Here is a 22,871-nt window from a genome sequence, read left to right as displayed (position 1 = left end):
TCGAATCAGGCCGTTAATCAATATGCTTTGGCTCTGGCACTCACCTGTGAGCAAAATTGTGACCTCTACATTCTACGTAGGACCATTTATCTCGGTTCACCTGTTATATCTGTAGCCCAGGTGCAAATTTAGTAGTGTCCCTCCTTCACTGCCCTGGTTTGGGAGATAAATTATGTGATCACTCTAATTATATTCAGTACAGCACTCATTGGAACACCTCATCATATTAGTGCCCAGGTGTCTTTTCCACTAAACTGATCCTCTTTAACCAGGGGCCATCCTGGTTGTCGCTGTGCCCTGGCCTCCCAGGCTGATGGTTGGCTGATGTTTGCCATGTGGTGCACATCAAATGAAGGAATCAACATCTCAGGCAGCATCACAAGCCTACAGGGTTTGGATCCCTGAAATGTTTGGGAAGCCACCAACCATAATGCTCCCCAGTGTAAGCAGGCCTTATCGAATGCTGAGACACTCTATCGTGGTTGAACAACCAGACCCCAGAGAACCTGGCAGTGACCAGGTAACAGACATATACACATATTTGAGAGACCCATTGACCTATAGCTGCCTTGGAAACAAGGCAGACCAGAAGTTTGAAAAAAGCCCTGGGAGATTGAGAACTTGGCTAGCACTATTGTCAAGAATAGTAACTTTACAAAATATATGTTTATAGTACATCCCAGTTTTCAGAGCCATTTCATGCAGATATTTTATTTGATTTTTGCATTAACCCCAATCATCGCATTTTGCACACTGTATTATGGTGGCCCATTTACTTCTCTGATTCCTGTACTAAGCGGTCACACACTTCAAACCCATGTTCATTTCCTGTTCCCTGTTGTTTCCTCAGCACTTGACAGCCCTATTTGTAGGTGTTCCATAGATACGGACTGGCTAAATGAGGAGTGCAGGCAGCTGGCGCCTGCATTTTGTAAATGAGAGAAACTGAGGCTGAGAGGGGCCTGTTCGAGTCTGTATGGTGGTCTTTAGCTGCTCTGAGGCTGCCCTTCAAGCCTGAGCCTTCTGATTCCAAGACCTGTGCTCTCCCTGTTGAGTCAGCACCCAGAAAGGACAGCGTGGTACTCATTGTATGGAGTTAACAACTTTGTGAGAAATCTAGGAAAATGGGAGATCACAGTTCCCTCTGCCTGCTGTTGCGTCCTGCTTCCTGCACTTGTTAATGTCTGTTGTCCCTTTGAAGATGCACTTCAGCTCCTCCAAGGAGCCTTCCCTGACGCCCTCGCGCTTGAATGCACCAGGGGCCACTTTTCAGTGCTATCTCGACAGCCAGTGCTTATTTCTGTCATTGTACTTCACAACAGCTGCTGCCACCCATCAGGGCTCCCTTGGAGCCAGACACTGAGCTGAGAGCTTCACATGCACTCACAGTTACCCAGGAGGGACGTTGTTAATGACCATATTTTTCAGGTGGGGAAACTGAGGCTCAGAAAGACCATCTACCATGGACAAGGTCATGCAGCTTGTTGTGGAAGACTGAAAACCCCATCATATGATTCTACTCTGCTAAGCCCACTGCACTCCACTTAACTAAATGTGTGATACTCATGTATTTCGATACCAGTCTTCCCCACTGGACTGTGAGCTCCTCAAGGGCTGGGACTGGGTCTTATTTCTCTTTGGCATCCACTCCCTCTCCTGGCATCAGGTGGCTTTTACTGAATAGCCGTTGGGTGGAGGAGCAGGAGAGGCAGTGAGGGGAGAACTGTGGGACCCCAAATGTAAACAGCAGCTATGTCAGCTTCTTGGACCAGACCATGACTGTCTATGAGGTGTTGCTTTCCATGACTGTGGCTTTCTGGTCTGCTGGCTATGATCACCTCTCCTGAATGCTGCCCTTGCTGCTCAGGACAGACCCAGAAAGCTGCGGCTGTCGTCTGGCACTCCAGAATTATCTTCCCTGTACCAGAGGCTTGGCTCACCGGGAGTGGGTTAGAGTCATTAGCGCCAAGCTATTGGGTGGCCACTCCAGAAGGCACTGGAAAGGAGAAATCTTGGGAAGATTTGTTTGACTTTTTTTTTTTTTTACCTGAGGTAATTTGCTCCAAAATGGCCCTTTTATTTCCCATTTTAAAAATATGGAGTTATTTCCACTGTTTGGAAAATCTACATTTGATTTGTAATGTGGGGAAAGTCCTGTGATGAATTTTTTTTCATTCCTACTCTTGAGACTAAATATAGGCCTTCCTCCTTCCCCCCTCCCCATGTAGCCTGGGTTCTGTCCCCAGCCACCCTGCCGGCACTGCTCTCACCAAAGTCACCAGTCGCCTCCCTGGCAAATCTCACAGACCCCTCTCAGCCTCATCTTACTTGATTTCTGGCACCACTAGACATGGTCAACAGCCCCCTCTGTTTAAAGCCCTCTCTTTGCTTGTTTTGGTGACACCATACTCTCCAGTTTTTTTTGCTCTCTCTGTCTGTCTCCTCCAAAGACTCCTTTCCCCTTAAAAGTTCTTATTTCTTAACGTCTCATAAATCTTTCCTAACTCTTAGATTGAGCACATCCCTTTCTGTTTCCAATCACCAGCAAACACCAAAGACTGTCCACATCCCGAGCCCCATGCCAGGCGACTGTCGTGTGTGGATGCTTCCTGTCCCTGCCCTGCACTCACATCTGTTCCTCACCCTGCGCTTCCTGTTTCCGTGGATTCCCCCAATCTCCAGCTGGTGCCTAGAAACCTGGCCAGCTTCCTTTACTCCCCTTTTTATTTATCACTGACTTTTCCCCAGTGACCAACACGTGTCATTTCTGCCTCTCTCACGTTAGCCACTTATCTCCATTCCTGCTGTCTTCACCCTCACCCGAGCCTTGCCCATCTTGTCCTCCTGACCCTTGACTATCCCTTCCAGCTCACTGTCTTTACTGCAGCCCTTGGGGTTGTTCTAACAGGCACACTTGAACACAGCACTCCCTCTGCCCACTTCAAAGTCTTTCATGGCTCCCATGGGTGCCATAAACTCCAGAATCCTTTTATTGATGGAGAGGCCCCGGATGGTCCACCCCTGCTTGGTACCACAGCCTCTGTTTAAACTCTTCACTTGGGCCTGGCCGGCATGGCTCAGCGGTTGAGCATCGACCTAGGAGCCAGGAGATTGCGATTCGATTCCCAGTCAGGGCACATGCCTGGGTTGCGGGCTCAACCCCCAGCACGGGTGTGCAGGAGGCAGTCGATCAATGTCTCTCTCTCATCATTGATGTTTCTATCTCTCTCTCCCTCTCCCTCCCTCTCTCTGAAATCAATAAACTATAATTTTTAAAAAATAAAATAAGTAAATTCCTCACTTGGGCTCTACTGAACCTGTTTCACTTCCTAATCTTGCCCTGCCTCTTCTCACCTCCAGGTAGATGAGATGCTGTTATTAAACATCACTTCTTTCAAAGCCTCTCCTGATTCTCTCTCCTCTACTGCACATTAGAAAAGCACTTACCCCCCAGTACAGCATTATCACAGTGTGTTGTCACCACCCAGGTATTTGTCTCATTCTCTGTAGGCCAATGATATTCTCAGTTGCATCTCCTTAGCACCCAGCACAGTGCCTGAAACTTAGACATACACATTTGTTTTTTACATGACTGAGTAAACACATAAAATACATTGAAAAGGATTTCTGGACGATCAATTTTGCAAAAAGTGGAGTTTGGAAATGACACTATCTTTGAGATTTCCAGGAGGGTTTGTTTTTTAGTTTTAGGGTTTTGTTTTTTAACTCTATAAATGCGTCAGAGGTTTAACAGTGCCTCGGGTTGTTTCAGGAAGTTGTTTCAGCTCTCCAGCACCTTCCAGTTGCACATAGAATAAAACCTAACCTCTTTATCCTAGGTGCATGCCTTGCCTAACCTCCCCAACCTCACTTCACATGGCTGTCCCCCTTGCTTGCCATGCTCCTGTGCTTATCCTGTTCCTTATACAAACCAAGTTCATTCTTGCCACAGGGCCTGGTGCCTTAGAAGGTTCTTCCCTGACCCTCTGACCCTGCCCATCACCATCTACCACATCACCTGTTTTATTCTCTCCACAGCACTTTCCCTCTGAAATCTTGCCTAATAACTTACCTGCTATTGTCCCTCTCCCCTCAAGACACTTTAGGCCCCATGAGAGTAAGGACCATCCTACCTTGTGTATCACAGGATTCTTAGAACCTAGGACAGGGCCTGGCTCAAAGAAGATGCTTCATAACCTTCATTCAATCAATCCATTGTAGTTTAAATAAAATAAAACTTGGTTTGTTGATGAGCTAAGAATTCCTATATCTGAAACCTGCCATTAACACAGAAGATGCATAAGATAAGCTCTCGTTGACCTTAGGTAATTGGCCTAAGGAACAATTCACACATAACGGAGCTCTCCTTACTCATCACAAATGCGTCAGGCCTAATGTCCTGAAGTTTCCTAGAAATAGAGACAAACGTTTTGCACTCTCTGTATGGTGGCCTGGCCGTGCCAGTTCTTAAGTAAATAGTCACTCTATCTTTAGCCATTTCATTCTCAAATTCAGATTCTATGTAAGCGGTAGCCTCCATAAATCATGTCAAGAACACCATTTAATCATACCTCATCTAATCCTTTGTAACAGGGGTTCTTTGGCAAGTCGATGCTGCCAGTTGCTAAGAGCCCTGGTCATCTAGTTTTTTTGACATGGTCTGAACCAACACGTTGGCAGCAGGTTGGCTACTTTGTTCTGGAAAATCACAGAAAACCTTCCGGGACATTTTACTCTTTGCCTGCACCAACCCACCTCCTGCCCTTCATCTCGCAAGTACTCAGCCAAGCATTCTGTTTACACATGTTTTGCGAGGTTATGATGCCACCAAGAACAGTCCAATTCCCCTACAGGCCTTACTAGGAAAAGAAACTAGCTTATTCGCCCCTTTTAAACTGCTTGAGGCATAAGGAGAATAATTCTAAAACCAAACACACATGGTCTCATCTGCTGGGCTTGGGGTACTGAGGAGATCCTGACAGCAAAGCACCTTGTGATCTGCTTCGCAGTGAGCTCTCAGTAAATGTGACTACTGTTAACTCACCTCAGCTACTGTTCTAGGAGTACACAGGCCTGGGCTTTGGCACTAACCCACTGTGGCTTTTGCCCTATCCTGAGCTGTTGCAAAACTCACAGTCCGTCGACTGCTGGGGAGCATCTTGCAGAATGAGTTGGCTCCCGACAGCTCATTTCTCGAGCTCTTCCCTGCCCACACGTACTTGGTTACCCAGAAAGCAGCAGCTACATACAGGGGAAATTCCCCCAGGCCGCTCGCTGCCTCTGCTTATGGGCAGAGGCATGCCAGGGTTGTGGCTTTGTCCCCAACTCCTACGGGTCCAGCAGAGGTCTGCAAATACCAGTGCCAGCCCTGAGGCTCTGCAGAGTGGCCCTGCTCCTCACAGAGGTCAAAACAAGCCTCTTTCTGCTGTCCTTGTGAACAGGCGGGGATTCTGATGGGAGATGTTAGAAGGGACTTGGGGAAGGACTCCATTTTCTTAATTTCAGTAGACTTTTGGTCTCGAAATAACCCTAGTCTCGAAAATTGCTCTGTCTCTCTTTCTCTCCCCCTAGTAGCCGCATCTTTTGTAGTTCCCTTTGCCCCTGGTCAGAAGCTCTAACTCTCAAATAAGGGGGTAAGTCATTCAGATTCTGCAAGTTCCACAGAGGGAAAGGGGTTAAAGGAAACCTGCATACGTGTGCTCACGCTGACGGTCTGAAAATGACATTATCTGTTTCAACAAATAAACCTTAGACCAGATCAGTCTGTCAAACAGAGACAACATTGATCTTTCGGGAGGAATTTGCCAACTTTAAAATGCCAGCTGTCCCTTCCTGCTCATTGGGGTGAAGAATGCCTCTTTTTAATTAGCCGAAGTGGAAATGCTCATTACAAATATTTTAGCCTCCAACCCCAAATTAATTTCTTATTAAATATTCTTTTCTCTCCCCTAAAAAAAAAGAACCAGTAAGGACTATTCCCCTTTGATTCCATGAAGGTCCTGAAAGGCCGTCTCACCTCCAGGATGCCTCCAGCATCGCAGCTGGAGGTGTGATGAGGGTGTCTGTGCATGTGTTTGTGCTCAGCATGTGTGTCCCTGCTACGTATAAGTTCACTCATCCCCTTGCTGTAATCCAATGTTGAGTTCAGCTTGCTGATGGATGGATGGATGGATGGAGGGAGGGAGGGAGCCAGTAATTCTCAATTCTGGGGAAGGGGCTGAGGAAAAACAAACCTACCTTCCTTTCTCCCACCGACTCCCTTGTTCGGACACCCTGCAGTGGTTCAGGAATGAGTTGAACCTAAATTAGACCAGCCCCATTTTTGTGCTAGTAGTCACAAAAACTTTTGCAATTGGCTCATTTGCAAAAGCCACAAAATCCATATACCCCAGAGACCGAAGAGGGTAGGGTAGAAAGAAGATGTGTGAGGCCAAATTGCCCCACTGTGGGTGTGATTATAAAACAGCATGACCTTTCTTGGAAGCAGTATGAAAGGTCAGAAGCCTTGAGATGGGCTTACCCTTTGTTTCTTTCCCCCAATATTTTTATTGATTTTTTAGAGAGAGAGGAAGGGAGAGGGACAGGGAGAGAGAGAAAGAAACATCGATTGGCTGCCTCCTGCACAGCCTTCTACCAGCAATGGAGCTGGCAACCCTGGCATGTGCCCTGACTGGGAATCGAACCAGCAGTGTTTCTGTGCCCAGCCAACTGCACCACACAGGCAGGGCAGCTTACTCTTTGACTCATCAATTGTAGTCCTAATATTATCATAAGGAAATAATGGTAATATTATAGATAGAAGGAATTTTATCCCAGTATTATATATAATAGAAAAAAAATGAATTTAAATGTCTGACAATGGTGATGATTTGTTAATTACCATACAGCCGTATACTGCAATGTAACTATTAAATATTATGTTGCTGATAATGAACTGCTCTGTGGAAAAAAGCAGAATAAAAAATTATATGAAATATGGCACCATTTTAATGCACAAAACAAAATGCATATGGGAGCATATGACACATAGAGGTTTTAAAACAGTCACCGACGTGTTCACAGTGGTGCCTACCTTACGGCGTGAGTATTGATGGTTGGTTGGTTTAGTTTTTTGTTTTATTGAGATATAATTGGACACACAACATCATATTAGTTCAATATTTGTATGTACTGGGTGGGGCAAAAGTAGGTTTACAGTTCTGAGTACGCAGAAGTTTATTCTTGTATTGTTATTTATTACTGTATTATTTTCCATATGAACAACTATAAACCTACTTTTGTCCCACCCTGTGTAACAAAACGATCACAGTCTAGTTCACATTCGTCACCATACATAGTTAGAAAAAAAATTTTGTGTGCGTGATAATTTTTTTGGAGGTCTGTTCTCTTAGTAATAAATATGCAATTCAGTATTATTAACTACATTCGCCACCCTGTACATTACACACCCCCATGGTTTATTTCTTTTATAGCTGGAAGCTTGTACCTTTTGCCCCCTTCCCCCATTTCCCTCATCCCCCACCTCTGTCAACCACCCGCCTGTCCTCTGTATTTATGAGGCCAGGGGTCAGGCTTCTTTCTCTCTTCCCTTCTTCCTCTCTTCCCTTCTTTCTCTCTTCCCTTCTTTCTCTCTCCCCTTCTTTCTCTCTTCCCTTCTTTTGCTGGCTTCCACATGTAAGTGTGATGTGTGTTGCAAATGGCAAGATCTCATTCTTTTGTATGGCTGAATGACATTCCCTTGTGCGTGTGTATGTATGTGCCACGTCTTCTGTATCCATTCATCATGTCAACGGGTACTTAGATTGTTTCCATGCCTTGGCTCCTGTAAGTAATGCTGCAGTGAACATGGGGGTACAACTCTCTTTTCGAGTTAGTGTTTCTTTTCTCTTTGGATAAAAACCCAGGAGTGGGATTGCTGGATCATATGGGAGTTCTATTTTTAATTTGGGGGGCTTTGTTTAGTTTCGGATTTTGCCTATTATTGTTTCTTTGTTTTCTACATTGAGTACAAATTTCTTTTCTAGCTAGAAATAGAAACAACAACGAATTCTATTTCTGTATTTTGAAATATAAATATGTGTTAAAAAATATGTTATGGGGCACCCCCCCCCCCTTTTTAAAACCAAAAACAAGGTGGGGAGGGAAGAGGAGAGGAAATAAGCTGATTTGAATATTTGGATTAAACAGAGCCCCGGCCTCCTTCTTCCTGGTTAGTTTTGCTCGGTTATTTACTGAGTTCTTTAACTCTACTGGTCTGTCAGATACAGTGAGTATCAATACCTGTATTATGTCAGGGGCACTCTGTGTGCTGAAGGTGGTGCCCACCCCTTTGTGTGCACTGATCCCGTCCTCACGAAGGCCCTTTGGGGGAACATTTTCCCCGGTTTTCAGATGAGGAGAGCGAGGTGGAGTCAGAAGGATTCCCACCCCCGCTCCACCTGCGTCCACAGCCCGTGCTCTCTTCACTCACCCTTTTATTGAGAAGTTTCTCAATGAGTCTTCTCTAGGCCTGAGGGAGCCCCACTATTTAAAGAGCCAGTCCGTAGTCTGTTGGCAGGGGTGAGGGCAGGAGGGAGAGGGGAAGTTAGATGCTTAGGAGGAAAAGGAGGGGGGGAATTGCCACCCCACGAAATTCAGCCAGTCATTGTCTCCTGATGTCCAAGTGTCCAGCCTCGCCTACCTACCTTGCCTGCTTAGTGCTGGCAGCTCTTTGCTGCCTGCCTCACCGAATATTAGAACAGTGAGCAGCGCCATCCCTGGCAGCATTTGTCTGAAACCTGCACAATACTGCTTTTAGGAGCGTGGAGTCATCCTCGAGGGAAGGCCCACCCCACAGAGGAAGCATTGCTCCGTAACTGGGTCCCCCCGACCTGCCCTTTCCATGTGGGCTCCTCAGGAAGCTGTCCACAAGGACACCCAGGAATTCGAGCCCTCTCCACCGACACCCCCAGAATGAATGTGGGCTGGTGGGCAGTGCCCCTCCTCCCATCTTCCCAAGTCCATTTTCTGCAACATCCAGCCTTCCAGCTTTTCTCTGAGAGAGCCAAGGGAAAAACAGAGGTCTCCTGTCGGTCTGCCCTGAAAAAAGAGACTGGGGCTTAATTAAGATCCACAGCTCAGTATTGACACCTCCACTTGAACATGAAATTCTGGGCTCTGGGCACAGGTTATATGATACCTGCGGACCTGTCTGCCTCAAGTAACACAACCTGGCGCCTGTGAACTCGCCTCTGTGTGTTTTCCATTGGGGGCTTTGCTGTGCAGACACAAGTAACAAGGCTGTGCTAAGAGGGGAAATTGTCCTAGGGTAAAAGGCTGGAACTGGAGGCTATTAACTTTTTCTCTCTTTCCTTTTCGTTAAGTGTTGGTGCTGTTTTCTCTTCATTTTCACTTCTGTTTGGGTCAGTGTCTTAAGATTTATAGATCGTTTAAGTACCACGTCCTTAAGGCCACTTTCATTTTAAAATAGAACCATTTTTCTTTTCGGGACAAGTCAAGTGTATACTAATCATAATAGTTACCATTTAGTGAACACTTACTGTATACCAAGTTTTTATATACTAAGTGTATTATATGTCTGATCTCCTTTTATTCTCAGCAATCCTGTGAGGTATACTTTTTATTAATCACCCCTGTTTTAAGCAGGAGAGGGAAATGAGGGACACAGGAATTATATGGCCCAAGGTCACAGAACCAATACAGGGCTCAATATTCAAATCTGTTGCAGGGCTCTTTCTGACCCCAGACTTCTACACTTAACTGTTAATTCGCTATTCTTAGTAATATCGTTTTCATTTAGAAGTCTGTTTATCAAATATGGCAGGTATTCTCTGAAAACAGACAGACCGTGAAAGTACTGAGAAGCTTCCAAACCATTTTTCTTTATTTCCCATTTAATGTGTATTTTTGAGATCTTGGAACTGGGTTTTTGCCTGTTTCAACAGGTCTTAGGGCATTTCAGGCAAATCTCTGTTAAATCAGCTTGCTTTGTTTGCCTCAGGCCTGTGAAGTATGCGTGCTGGACATTTGTCAGGGAGCCACGGAAGGAAAGCTGAGGACAGCAGTGACCACAGGTGTTCAGAAAGAGCCCAAGGTCTGGAGTCAGGCTGCCTTGGTTCAGTCCCAGCGCCACCACTTTCTGACTCTTGGGAAATTACTCAACTTTTCCCTTAACCCCCTGCAGAATCAGGGCAGCTCTTGCAGGGTTACTGGGACAAGTCAGTGACAAAAACGCTCAGCCCAGAGCCTGGCATGTCACAAGCACTCTGCACCTGTAGGAGCTGTTCCTTTAGAGGCTTGGCTCGGAGCTGTTGCTGCATCTTGTCTCAGAAAAGTGGGCACTCATTGTGCCCTTAACATTGACTCCTCTCCCAGGGGCAAGAATGACCACAGCCCGTCCATTTTAAACCCAGAATGGAAAATGGGAAGGCTCCAACTCAAGGGAAACTTTCCCAGCCTACTCCGGCTTAAACAGATCCCTCTGTTCTCAGAACTCCTTTGGTTCTTCTGACCAAATCATAGATTAGCACTGAGAGTTTATTAATTTATTGGATAAAAAGTTTATACATATTAGCCGAGCCAAAAATAATAAGAAAATCCGTGCAAATAAATCAAAATTTTTGCAGGAACAAAATAATCGCAAACATGTTCTGCTGCTAAGCACCTGGTGCGTTCACATTCCAAAGCTGACGTGGAGCCTACAGAAACCGAGGACCGTGGTTCCCGTCTCTGCTTGCTTATCAGAACCACGTGGCTGGGGTGGGGGTAGGGGTGGGGCAACATTTAAAAAATACAGATTTTTAGGCCCCAACCCAGCCCAACTCCTTTAATTACTTGATGGTGTGAGGCCTTTTCATTGTGGAAAATACATTTTATTTCCTTTCATTTTTGTCATTGTGATTTACAATAGTCTTCCCCCGGCGGATTCTCCTTTCATTTCCATGGTTTCATGGCAAAGTGACAGAAAGGTTAAGTCTACACAGAGTACCATTGTGTCACCATAAGCCTGGGTGATGTTAGGAAGGAAGAGCTGACAGAGACATGGAGTAGGCTTTGGGAGGTGACATTTGTAGAAGGTTCGTCCTTACATCTCAAGCAAGTGTGTTTGAAAATATAGACTGGTGACCCCTGAATGGGCCTGTAATACTGAATACCTTTGTAAGTGAATCGATATAAATATACTGGCAAAAAGTGAGTAGAACTTCAGGTAGTGAAAGTCAGAGTGACCTAGAAAAAAGAGGTATGATAACTAGGGTATTTAACCATGGTCTTGGTCTGTAGAGACCTAGAGATGTGACAACTCACACAAAGGAAGAGAAGTCTCCAGGCTGTTTGTTTGTGGCTTATGTAGTTCCTTTCTTCCAAAAAGGAGCAAGCAACATACTTTTTAAGGGCTCCTAGAGATGTCATTGAAAAGGCAAACATTTGTGTCCCCAAACAAAATGATTTTTTAGCTTTACCAGGAAACAGTTTCTTGCAGGAAAAGCATGTTTAGCTGTCACCAGGCACTACTGGGAATTCTCCTTCCGCCAGGCCAATATTTATTACTGATTTTCTTTCCTTCAAAATAGGACCCTTTCCATTAAGTTCACACGGTATTCTAGGAAAAAGCTCAGTGATTCAGCAAAAAGACTGTGAGGGAGCTGAGGAGGAAACAGGCCTTGGTTTTTGTTTTTGTTGCAAATGGTTAAAATAAGAAGTTCCTACTGGCGGTTAAGAAAATAAGCCCTGAGCACTCTACTCAGCTATTACTGCTGAAGGAAGCAGGGCCCATTCACTGAATCCAGATCCCCTCACCCACCTTCTCCTTCCCAAGTATTCACCTTCACACCGCCCCACCTCATGGCTCTTAATACTTTTATTTTCTTCATAGCTCTTTGTACCACCTAAAATGATCTTATTTGTTTACTTGTCTATTACACACACAAACACACCAGTGTTTCCTTAACTATTTTATTCACTAAAATGATCAAAATATTATCAGAAAAAATATTTGGGACATATACCTCCAATATGTTTCTTGTTTTTATTTACTTATTTGTAAAGTATATACTGACCTTACTAATTGTTATGTTATACACATCAGAAAACATATGTAAAATACAAATCTTGCAAGGAGCAGATTAAAAAGGCAAATGGAAGTTTTCCCTCCACACAGCCTGTGCTTCACACCCGCCCTTGCAGTTCGCAGCACTTGAGCGCAAGCTGCCTGAGAGCAGAAGCCTCGCTGTGCTTTTTTCTGCTCCCTTCCCAGTGCCTGCACCGGACCTGCCATGTAGCAGGTTCGCAGTAAACATTGTTCAGTAAATATGTGTCGTCAAGTAACAGACAAGGCTGGTGTACCGTTCACTCTGCCAGGCTCCGAAGAGCTGAGGTTTTACTGCATCTTTACAGGGCGAGAGGAAAAAACCCCTTTTAGGGTCAGAATGCCTCCCTAATACAAGATGTGCTGAATAAGGGATTTACTGTAATGATGCAAATCCTTCACCCAAGAGGTAATTACAACTTCCTTGATAAGAGCAGAGCTCAGGCAGGCAGACAGTGGTTTCTAGTTTCCCTTATGACAGATGGTACAAATGGACCAGCTTCTGAGGCTTTGGGAGGAAATTTAATTTGCTCACAAACAGCCTCAATTTTGTCTCTTGGTCTACTGAGTCGAAAATATTTACTATGTGACCCTTTAAGAGAAATTTTGCTGACCTAGAGAGCATTCAGGACATGAAGACAAGCACTGTGTCCAAGAAGAGCATGGGGCCATGTTGTGAAAGACCTTCAAACAACAAAAACCCAACCAGCTTGAGGAAAAAGTGGAAGTTATAAACTTAGAATTTTGGGAAACCTCAGGGTGGATCTAACCTCGAGCACAATTGGATCCAGGAGCCCAAATTATTATTTTACTTGGCTCATCTTCCCTTCTTTTATTTTTTTTAAACTTCTCTTGCAGACAGATGTTTGCCATGTAATGGGAAAAAGAGCTCTGGTCGCCCTAAGCCAAAGCGTTTAGGGTTTGTATCCAGAAAGAACAGCATGTATACACTGGACCCATGAATGAACTGTGATCAGTTACATGTTCAGCCTTGACTGTGGCCAGGGGGAAGGGGGACTCCTAGTAGCCAGCCTGGACCCATGCCTGCCCTGCAGTGAAATCGGTGGGACGTTGGACTCACCTGTATCACTCAGAGCAGAAAAGAACTTCTGCAAATGAACCAGAAAAAGAGGGGTGGGAAAACGGGGGGCAGGATTAAACTGTAACTACATAGTCTCCTACACCGGGGTAGGAAATGTGTTCTACATTCAGTAGGTAATGGGGAGTTTATGAGCAGGAAATTGCTATTCATTCAACACCTATTTATTAAGCTATGTGTTTAGGAGGTACATGTGGTTATGATGTGCACTAGGATGGATTGGAATGGTAAAAGGCAAAGAATCCAGGCTCGAGACTCTTACGTCCATCTGGATGAGAAGGCCTTGGTCTCCACTCTGGGAGCAAGGGGGGAGCACTGAAGTGTTTATGATCAGATTTGCATTTGAAATGATCATGAAAAATGGTCCTCATAAGTTAAAGCATCTATGTTGAAAACCTTATTTACAGAGTACATTTTCCTAGGAATGTAAAGATTGTCCAAAGTAATTCAGATCTATGTCAGATTTGGGAAACAATAGAAATTTTAATTGCGTGAGGTCAGAATGGATGGTGTTTGGCTGTGTCAGTTTTCATTGACTTCTCGGTGGGTGTTTGGTTTGGGAGTGCAAGAACTAGAGCAGAATATAAAAATCATTTTCCTTGGGAGTGTTTTTATTCACAGATGTTAAAACTCTTTTTTTCCACTGGAAAGGGTGACTTTGCTGGAAAATCATTTAAAGTTTTTTCCAGTCGAGTCAGTGAGCTCCTCAGAACCAAATGAACAAGGGGTGAAAATCACCGTGACACCTCGCGAGGCTGCACCCCTTCACTGCAGCCTGGGCCAGCCACTGTGGAGGGCAGCGTGGTCGCGGGGTGAATGCGGGTTTTGTACCTAATCCCACGATGGCTTGTGGCCGGGCGTGGAGGGTACAAATGGAGTAGAGACGATGTTTGAGTAGGTCAAGATCAGCTCAGGAACAATTTTCCATCTGTTTAGACTGTTGAATGAGTACTAGAATTAGAGGGGAATCACCTACTTGTTTGGGGGTGGGGTGGAGTGGGGGGAAGTCAGAGACAGACTATTGATCTTTTCATCAAAGTTCATCTCTCCTTATCTCTCTGCCTTATGTGCCTTTCATGGATCAAGTTTTGTAGGGTTACGGGAGTTTAACCTAATTATTGTGGGCATTACCTTTAGCAGGAGAGCTTTTTCCTATTGCTGGGAGTTCTGAACATAGTGAAATATTTTAGGCTCTTATTCAGGGAACCCCCTTTCCCCAGGGTTATTTTTAAGCTAACGTATCTTGGGCCACCACTGCTAATTTTAGATGCTCCTTTGTTTTCAGCAGTGGACATTTAGATTCTTATTGAATCCCTTTCCCTCCTTTTCCTCCCCCTAGTCCAAACAGGAAATATCCCCTGAAAGCAGACCGTATAGCAGAGTATGCCAGATGGCCAGTGACTTTCAGCCAATGTTGTTAACATGTTGTGCAGCTTACTCAGTGTGACATCGGAGGGTCCTCCTCAACTTCCCCATTCCCCAGGCGAAAGGAAGACACCATTCATTAACTGTAAGAACTTTACCAAGATGAACAATAGTCTCTAGAAGAGCCTGCCTTATTTCTCAGTGACAGGAGAAGGAGGGAAAAATAGTTCTCGCATATGGAAGGTGCTCAATAAATATTTGTTGACTTTATTTGACTAAAAAAGAAGAGAAACAGTACAGACAGTTGGGAGCTGCCAACTGTGTTATGCAGCTTAAACCACAGATTAGCGCAACAAACACTAAACTGTCATTTCGCCTCCATTAAACACCCGTCCTCTAGAGCATAAAAGTAGCCTTTGTATAATTAGGGAGATTATTTTTTCTATTAACACTTTTTTTTTTTTGGTTATAAATGTAACCTATCAACTGCAGAAAATGTGGAACGTATTTTAAAAGCACAAAGAATAAAAATTATCTTTAATCTCATCACCCAGAGAATGCTGTTTATATGTTGGTATACTGACTGTCCATAGGTATGTTTTAAGATAGGTTTGCAGATCTTTTTTGTTATATAGGAAAGGCATGAAATATAAATATACAGCTTACATTTATAAACAAAGTAAATTATTATTTAGTAAACACCCACATAACCACCCAAAAGGTTAAGAAGTACAACCTTGCCAAGACCCCAGAAGTGTTCACGTCTCTTGCTTTCTCCTTCCTATCATAATCCTCTCCCCCTTGCCCCTCAAAGGTAACTGCTAATCTGACATTTACAGTAACCAGTTCCTTGTTTGTATTTATATTTTTACCTCTTAAATACAGATATTTGTTACATGCAGTAGTTTCATGACGTCACCACAGACACTGAATTAGTAAATGCTGGATCATCGCTCCTAGGGGAAATACAGGGTTAGGTTCCTGTGAGCCTCTGGTCACAACATTTTTGTCAACTGATCAATACATAACCTTGTTTTATGTGTATTTGTGTTTAAAGACACCTTATTTAATATCATTAACTTTGACCAGCAGCTCTATAAGCCGTGCTTGAATGAAGCTCATTAAAAACACTGTTTCCCCCTAAGGTACAGCGCACACAGCCTTCTTACACTTAGAAACAAGAATGCAGAGCATTCCTGTGACTGACCTCAGGTGGGAATGTGTGCATCAGGTGACTCAGTGTGACTCAAGTTTTTCATTGCTCTACGTGTGTCTGCAAGTGACTATGAAAGCACCGTATTTTTTCTAGGGTTACAAATAAATTTTAGCAAGTCGGTGAATTTACAAAGGCAAAATCTACAAATAATAAGGATCACCTGTATGCATCCCTAGAAGACATTACTGTCTTCCTTTGCTCAGTGGTTTTAAGGGTCATTAATTTAGCTGTAGCTCCTTTATTTTTATTGTAGTAGAGTGCTCCATTGTATTAAAATACTAAAATTATTTCTCCATTCTACTTTTGCTGAACTTCAAGATTGTTTTCAGTTTTTGCTTTTACAAAGAACTTGCTCTACACGTTCTCATGTATGTCTTCTGGTGCACACATACACACTGTGCTCTAGGGTATATGTCTGGAAACGGAACTGCTGGGTCATAGAGAATGAATGATATCTTCACCTTCCCTAGATAATGCCCAACTGTTGTCCAAAGTGGGTATAGCAGTTTACATCCCTCCTCCAGCAACGTACAAGAGTTCCAGATGTTCCACATCATGTAAACACTTGGTATTTTCAGCATTTAGATGTTAGCTATGTAGTCATTTTGGTAGGTGTGCAGGATCATCTCCCTATGGTTTTAATCTGTATTTCCTGCCTTACGGAAAAGTTGAGCAACTTTTCTCTTGTATTTTCTCTTCTAAAGTTCCTGTTCAAGTTTCTTGCCCATTTCTCACTCGGTTATCAGTCTTTCTTACTGATCAGGACGTGTTCTTTGTGTAGTCTGGTTATGAGCCCTTTGTTTACTTATGTGTTGTAGGCTGTCTTTTGCTCTCTTTTAATGTTTCTTTTTGATAAATAAAAGTTCTTAATTTTAATGTCTTTAGGGATATCAGTATTTTTTAATGATTAGTGCTTTTTATGCCCTGTTGGGTAGTTTCCTAGACTTATTCTCTTCTGAAACCTTTATTGTTTGCCTTTGGCATTTAGATCTATAATCCACCTGGAAATCATTTGTTAGGTATGATATGAGATAGAGGATCAAGTGTCACTTTTTCCACACAGATTTCCAATTATCCTAGCACCATTTATAGAAGAGTGCTTTCCACTATTAATATTAAATAATATAAGCTCATGATTTTTAAAATTCAAGCAGTATAAACAAATATAACAGTGAAAACTGAGTGTCCAATGCATGCCTGTGCACTCAGGCCTCCATTCTCAACCCCCCGAGGCAGGTATAGTTCCTGGCTTGTAGATTTTAAGAATAGTGTTTAAACATTCCTCGCATTGGAATGGTGGCTTTAAATTATGCCTCAGGACAGTAGGAGATTGAATCTAGAGCACTGTCGCTTCCTTTTCCTTTTAAATTGCAGTGAGTTGATTTGTTTTTGCAATATCTCCGTTATTTAGAGCACAGCAGTTGTACGGCACTCAGTTTAAGACAGTAAGGATGTATTGGGATTTCTCAGCAGCCATTCAAATCTTTTGAAATAGCAAATGTTACCACGTAAAACCTTTGTTATGCCCCCAAAACGCTTCAGTGTTTTCTTACAAATAACTTCATAATTTGTGAATTTTTTTAGTTGCAAGAGAGTAAATACATTTTTTTTTCCTGATGTACCTAAAATGTGTCACTGAAAAAGATTAAGGAGCTATACTTAGGTTTAACAGGAAGACTTCTGCACTCAGTAAGTGCCATGGAGCGCAACGGAGGCATTTGTTCCATTTAACCTTAAAGGTCCTTTCCCTCGAGGTTCTTTCCTATGCAATGAGCAGTTGAACTAGGACCCCTTGTCTAAGCACCTTTAATTCCAATTCAGAGTTTTCCCCTCTACCTCATATTTCTGGGTTATGCTACATGAAGAGGTTTGAATGGTTGACTTGGGGAACCTGAACAATGACAGAGGCCCTATTCTTGGATTTTATTTAAATCATGAAATTATTTGCCATTCCCACCACACTCCATGTGAATTTTAATTTTATTTGAAACTAATACATCAGGAAATTTTTTAAAGCTGGAAGACAGAATCACCACACTTAGACTAACTGCACTATTTTAAAAGCAAATAATTTCAAAAGTATTTTAAAAGCAGTTGCGTATAATTGCTAAGGCCTTAGGGGGAGTTTCAGCAGCTCCTCTCATTAAAATAAAACTCAGGACTCTGTCACTATCTGAATAAAGATGCATGTGGAATTCTGCTAGAGGAAGGGGAAGAATCTGTAAATACTGTGCACACCAGTAGGAGTCAGAAAAGAAAACAGAGCAGTGCAGCTCGGGGGCACATGGATTTTCCCGTTGTAAAGTTGTGAGGCACACACTAAAGATTCAGGAGGTTGGACCTGTATAGGATTTCTGTATTGTAAAAGCTTCAGCGGGCACATGTAAAGAATATATGTGTTCAAATTTTCAACAAATTAAAGTCAGTTTTTGCGTAATATGCTCTGATTCACCACTATCCAGTTTCCCAGTATTTCTTTTGGCCCTGTTTCCCTGGCTGAAGTTTGAGGTTCCTTCTTTTTTTATGGTACTTTAACTCAAGATGTAAAGGGATATTTCACAAAGCAAAAGAATTCACTAATTTGGGATTAGATTAGATAGGACTTTATAGGTGTTCACGGAATTTTCTGTTCTTTTTTATTATAGGGGGAAAGAATGAAAAATACAAGTGGTCCTCCTTGGACTTATTAGCAGCGTCCCTGGCCCAGGTTTAATTGGGATGGGAGACTGAGGGAGCATTAAGGTCATCCCTGGGCCGGCGATCCCATGGCCCTCCCCATGCCCGGGAACCTGGGCTGCAGATCACAGTTAACTGCCTGGCAGAGAGATACAAATGCCAGTTAAGTGACTGCTCCTCAGTACGCTGCTGGCGCAAGACTCTTTGGCTCCACCTATGTACCTCATCCCTCTTACATCCCTCTGATCTTTGAGAGGCCGAGACTAAGCTAACCATGCACCACTCCCACTTTCTCTCGGAGCGGCCATACCATTTCACCAGGAGTCTCACATCCCCAGGTGTGTTTTTCTGTCTCTCTGTCCATCTGCCTGTCTCCTTCCCCACACTGCCTTCTTGGCAGAATGCCCTTTGGAAAATTACCACTGCTTCCAGATGGAAACAGAACATGGGAAGGGACTTATATTCATTTTTTTATTATTGGAAATGCGAGGAAAGAGAAAAATCCGAAGTAACCTTTGTGAATGGGGAAAAAATCAAAGTCCACCTAATTGTTTTAAATGATAATGCTCCATGCTGGTGGGGCCATGGCGGGAGGGAAGGGGCAGCCCCCTACACTGTTGGTGGGAGTGCAATTCAGTAGAACCTTTCTGCAAAGCTGCTAGGATGTGCCAGGACCCTTTAAGAAAACCTCCTAGCCTTTGACCCACTGATTTAACGTCCAGGAATTTATGCTAAGGAAACAATTGGAGACACAGGCAGTGGTCCTCAGCAAGGATGTGAGCTGCAGCACTATTTATAATAGCCGAAGGGGAGTGTACACAATAAGAGAATGGTTCCATAAATCAAGGCATACACTGTAACAGGGTACCCTGTAGCCATTTTAAAACATGATATCAAAGGCTATTTAATAGTATCAGAAAATGCATTATTAAAGGCTATAACCATGTACAGGGTGGGGCAAAAGTAGGTTTGCATTTGTGAGTACATGAAACAGAGTTTATTCTTATTATTTATTAATTATTGTATCTTCCATATGAACAACTATCAACCTACTTTTGCCTCACCCTGTGTGTAGTATTATCTATCCCCCCAAAAAAGTGAGGAAATATGTCAAGATGTTAACAGTGATTATCAGGGGGATAAATTATGTATGCTTTTATTACTTACTTTTTGGTATTTTCCAATTTTCTACAAGGCCATCTGTAATTTTGAGTATCAAAATATAAAAAGATTAGTTTTCTCCTTAAAGGCCAGCTTACTGCTCAGTCTGTAGCAGCTCGGGTTTTAACGCCTGTGGTGTAGAGACCAGAGAGGGCTTGCCACAGCCATGATCAGATGGGGAGCCTGCAGGGCAGCTCCGTCCACAGTTGGGCAGGCATGCCTGGCTGGTACAGCAGACGTGCCACCATTCCAGTGAGTCACCACAGAAGGGTGTCAAGCTCATGATATTGCGTGAACTATCAGCCACAGCCCAGCATGCTGCCAGGCCTTTGAGCCTTATCTTCCTAAACCGTTATTTCTTCAGTGTCCAGTGAATGTCAAAGGGATTGACTGGGACTTCTGAGGACACTGTGGACCAGCAAACTAGAGCTGATGCAAGCCTTCCACTTGAATCCAAATCAAACGAGCCAGTGTTCCTCCCATGCTAACGTCTAAGCTGTTGCTGCTACAGTTGGGCCTGGATATGGCTAAAACGTGTGCTGGGATATTCGGCTCAGATACTCCCTTCCAGCTGGTCTCTGAGGGCTGCAGAGAAGCCTTCAGGGGTCATCTGCTAAGACTGTAGTTATAAAATTATTTTCTCCTATCCTGTTATCTTTGGCCTCATTGGTGGGAAAAGAGTTTGAGAATTTAGTAGGTTCCAGAGCCAATAGGAAAGCTGATCATTTTTTGTCTGTTTTGGACATTTTAGGGGTGCTCTGTTGTCAGTTTTAAGTAACCTTACCCAGACACTTCTGGAGTGAAAGATTATACAGAGTCGTGGGCCATTCTCATTCCGTGCACCTTGTTTCCCACCTGTGTGTTTTCTGAGTTGCATCAAAACTAAAATATAATGTGCACTCTCTTCCTTGGAGGAGCATTTATATGTTTACAGTCATTCTGCTGCTATGGGCATCAGTCTATGTGGTATATAAGCATGTTCAGTGGTATTGTGATTGTGAGTTTTCTTGACATGGCTCTGAAGCACAAATAAACAAAAGGTGTAATTCCATTCACAGTTTGAAAACTCATAGAAGTGCTGTGGCATTTTATTGTCATAAGAAATCTATTGTCATAGATTTTAAATTGTGGTCATTTTATAGCTAATAAATGTTATTGCTATGACTAAACACAAACAAATGAAATTTTGTTAATTGGTAAAAATTACAGTTAATACTGTGGTAATTGGCATGGAGATTGAAGAGTAAGTTCCTGTAGTCCTGTGAATGCCCTGAATTCCAGCCACACCCCCAGATAATTTCAGCCACATACCACTGGCCAGGAACCACTTAGATATCCGATGACGTGAGAAAACAGTTAGAACCCACATTGTGTTCATAGACTATGTTCCCAACTGTGCCTTTAGCCAAAGGCATCATTCTTTATACAGATGAGATAGGAAACTGGGGGTGTTTCCTATTTATAAAAGCCACTAAAGAGAAAAGAAATCCTCAAAAAAAGTCCTTAGGACTTTTTAATTGTCCTGTGCTGACCACTGAGCAGAGGAACAGATTGATCCAGACCTCTGGGCCTGGGCTGCTCTCCGGAACCTCCACATTGACCCTGATCAGGACTTGGGTTCTTGGGCTGAGCTGGGCTGCTATGGGGCAGTCATCACAGGTCCTTGGTGTCTGCTAGGTCATTATCTAGTGGGGTAGGTTGTGGTGAGAGGACTGAGAAAGGCCTTTCTTACCAGCTGCAACTTACTGTCTTGATCATACTAGGAACTCTATAACTAGTCTTTGCTGGATTAATGGGGGGAAAAAGAGGAGAAAGGCCGTGCTCTTTTAATTTAATCTCTTCCACTATATGGTTTCCATCTACTGGATGAATTTATCAGACAGAATGGAGGCATTATTGGGGATTTTGTTGGAATTTACAGTGTGTTGAGTCTTGTTGAATCTGTCTGTTGTTGCATTCCCAGTTTCCCTTGCAAATATGGTAGGCATCTAAAGGAAAGTCAGAAGTGGGGCTTAAGAAGGCTTCTAATGCTATGGCTGGGTCTGTGAAGGCACTTGGCACAGCATCGAGGAACAGAGCAAGTCCAACTATAGCAGAGGCTCAGAGTCAGGGGCTTGGGGTTTGAACCTCAGTCTTGTCACTTACAGGCTGAGCATCTTCAGGCAAGCCTCATATTGGCCCATATTTCCACATCTGTGAAATGGGAATTATAATAGTGCCTTTTGACTCATTGGGGGGTTAAACAAGATTTATTCATTCACTTACTCAAGTAATTATTTATTGAATATCTGCAGGCGCTTTTTTAGGCTTTGGTGATATAGCTGTAAACAAAATGGACAAAAATCCCTGCCTCCTGGAATTTATATTCTAGAAATGTAATACACATAATGGCACTTAATAAATGTTTCATTCAATTAGCCTGAGGCTGTCTGATGAACTCATACAATGGGTTTTTGCTGTATATTGCCATAGGAATTTATGTTGCAACCATAGGTAATTAGGGCCATGGTTGGGTCTCATGTCTGAATTCAGTATGTCCCATTAAGTAGGACATTTATGTGTTCTTGCTAATTCCCACTATGTTTAGAAAGTCTATTCCCTGGATGGGATTGCTGTGATTTTCACCTCTACAAAGTGCTTGAACCAAACAGTCCAGCCATTGGCTGAGGTTAGGGGCTGTGTGGTGGTGTGGCCAACAAACTAATGATTGTTTTTTTCAATCATTAGTGTTTGCACTGTTTGCACTTAGTGTGATTTCACAGAGTTGCTCAGATGTTTGTTTACGTAATTTGTGGAAAGATGTCAAAGGGCTACATGACCAATTAAAATCAAACCATATTTTAGTGAGTAATTCCAACCTTTTCTCTCCAAACTTTTGATCAGCCACCGATCAAAGAACAAAGTGACAGATTTAAGGTTCCCATTCCTTTTTTTTTTCTTTCTTCCGTTCTCACCCAAGAATATTTTTCCATTGATTTTTAGAGAGAATAGAAGGGAGGGAAGGGGCGAGAGAGAGGTGAGAGAAACACAATGATTGGTTGCCCCACCCCCCTGACCTGGGCCAGGGATCGAACCTGCAACCTAGGTATGTGCCCTTGACGGAGAATCAAAACCAAGACCCTTTGGTTCACTAGCTGACTCTCTAACCACTGAGCCACACTGGCCAGGGCTCTCCTTTTTTTTTTTTTTTTTTTTTAACTGCCTCCCCTCTGGGGTTTTTCTTTGAGCATCAAAATGCCCAGAATCTATGAAAAAAGAAAGAGCAGACC

The 22,871-nt window shown here is 43.3% G+C and overlaps 1 protein-coding gene across 2 annotated transcripts in view; it reads left to right on the top strand.

Moving 5' to 3' along the window:
• The window catches only part of ARHGAP26 (Rho GTPase activating protein 26), a 401,390-nt gene that overhangs the window by 361,008 nt on the left and 17,511 nt on the right, over positions 1-22,871 (top strand). The window lies entirely within an intron of this gene.

The sequence above is a fragment of the Miniopterus natalensis genome, chromosome 4 (assembly GCF_054644295.1).
Source record: "Miniopterus natalensis isolate mMinNat1 chromosome 4, mMinNat1.hap1, whole genome shotgun sequence".
In the NCBI taxonomy this organism is placed as follows: domain Eukaryota; kingdom Metazoa; phylum Chordata; class Mammalia; order Chiroptera; family Miniopteridae; genus Miniopterus; species Miniopterus natalensis.
Note: the sequence above shows the minus strand (reverse complement) of the source record. Positions and strands in the feature narration are given on the sequence as shown.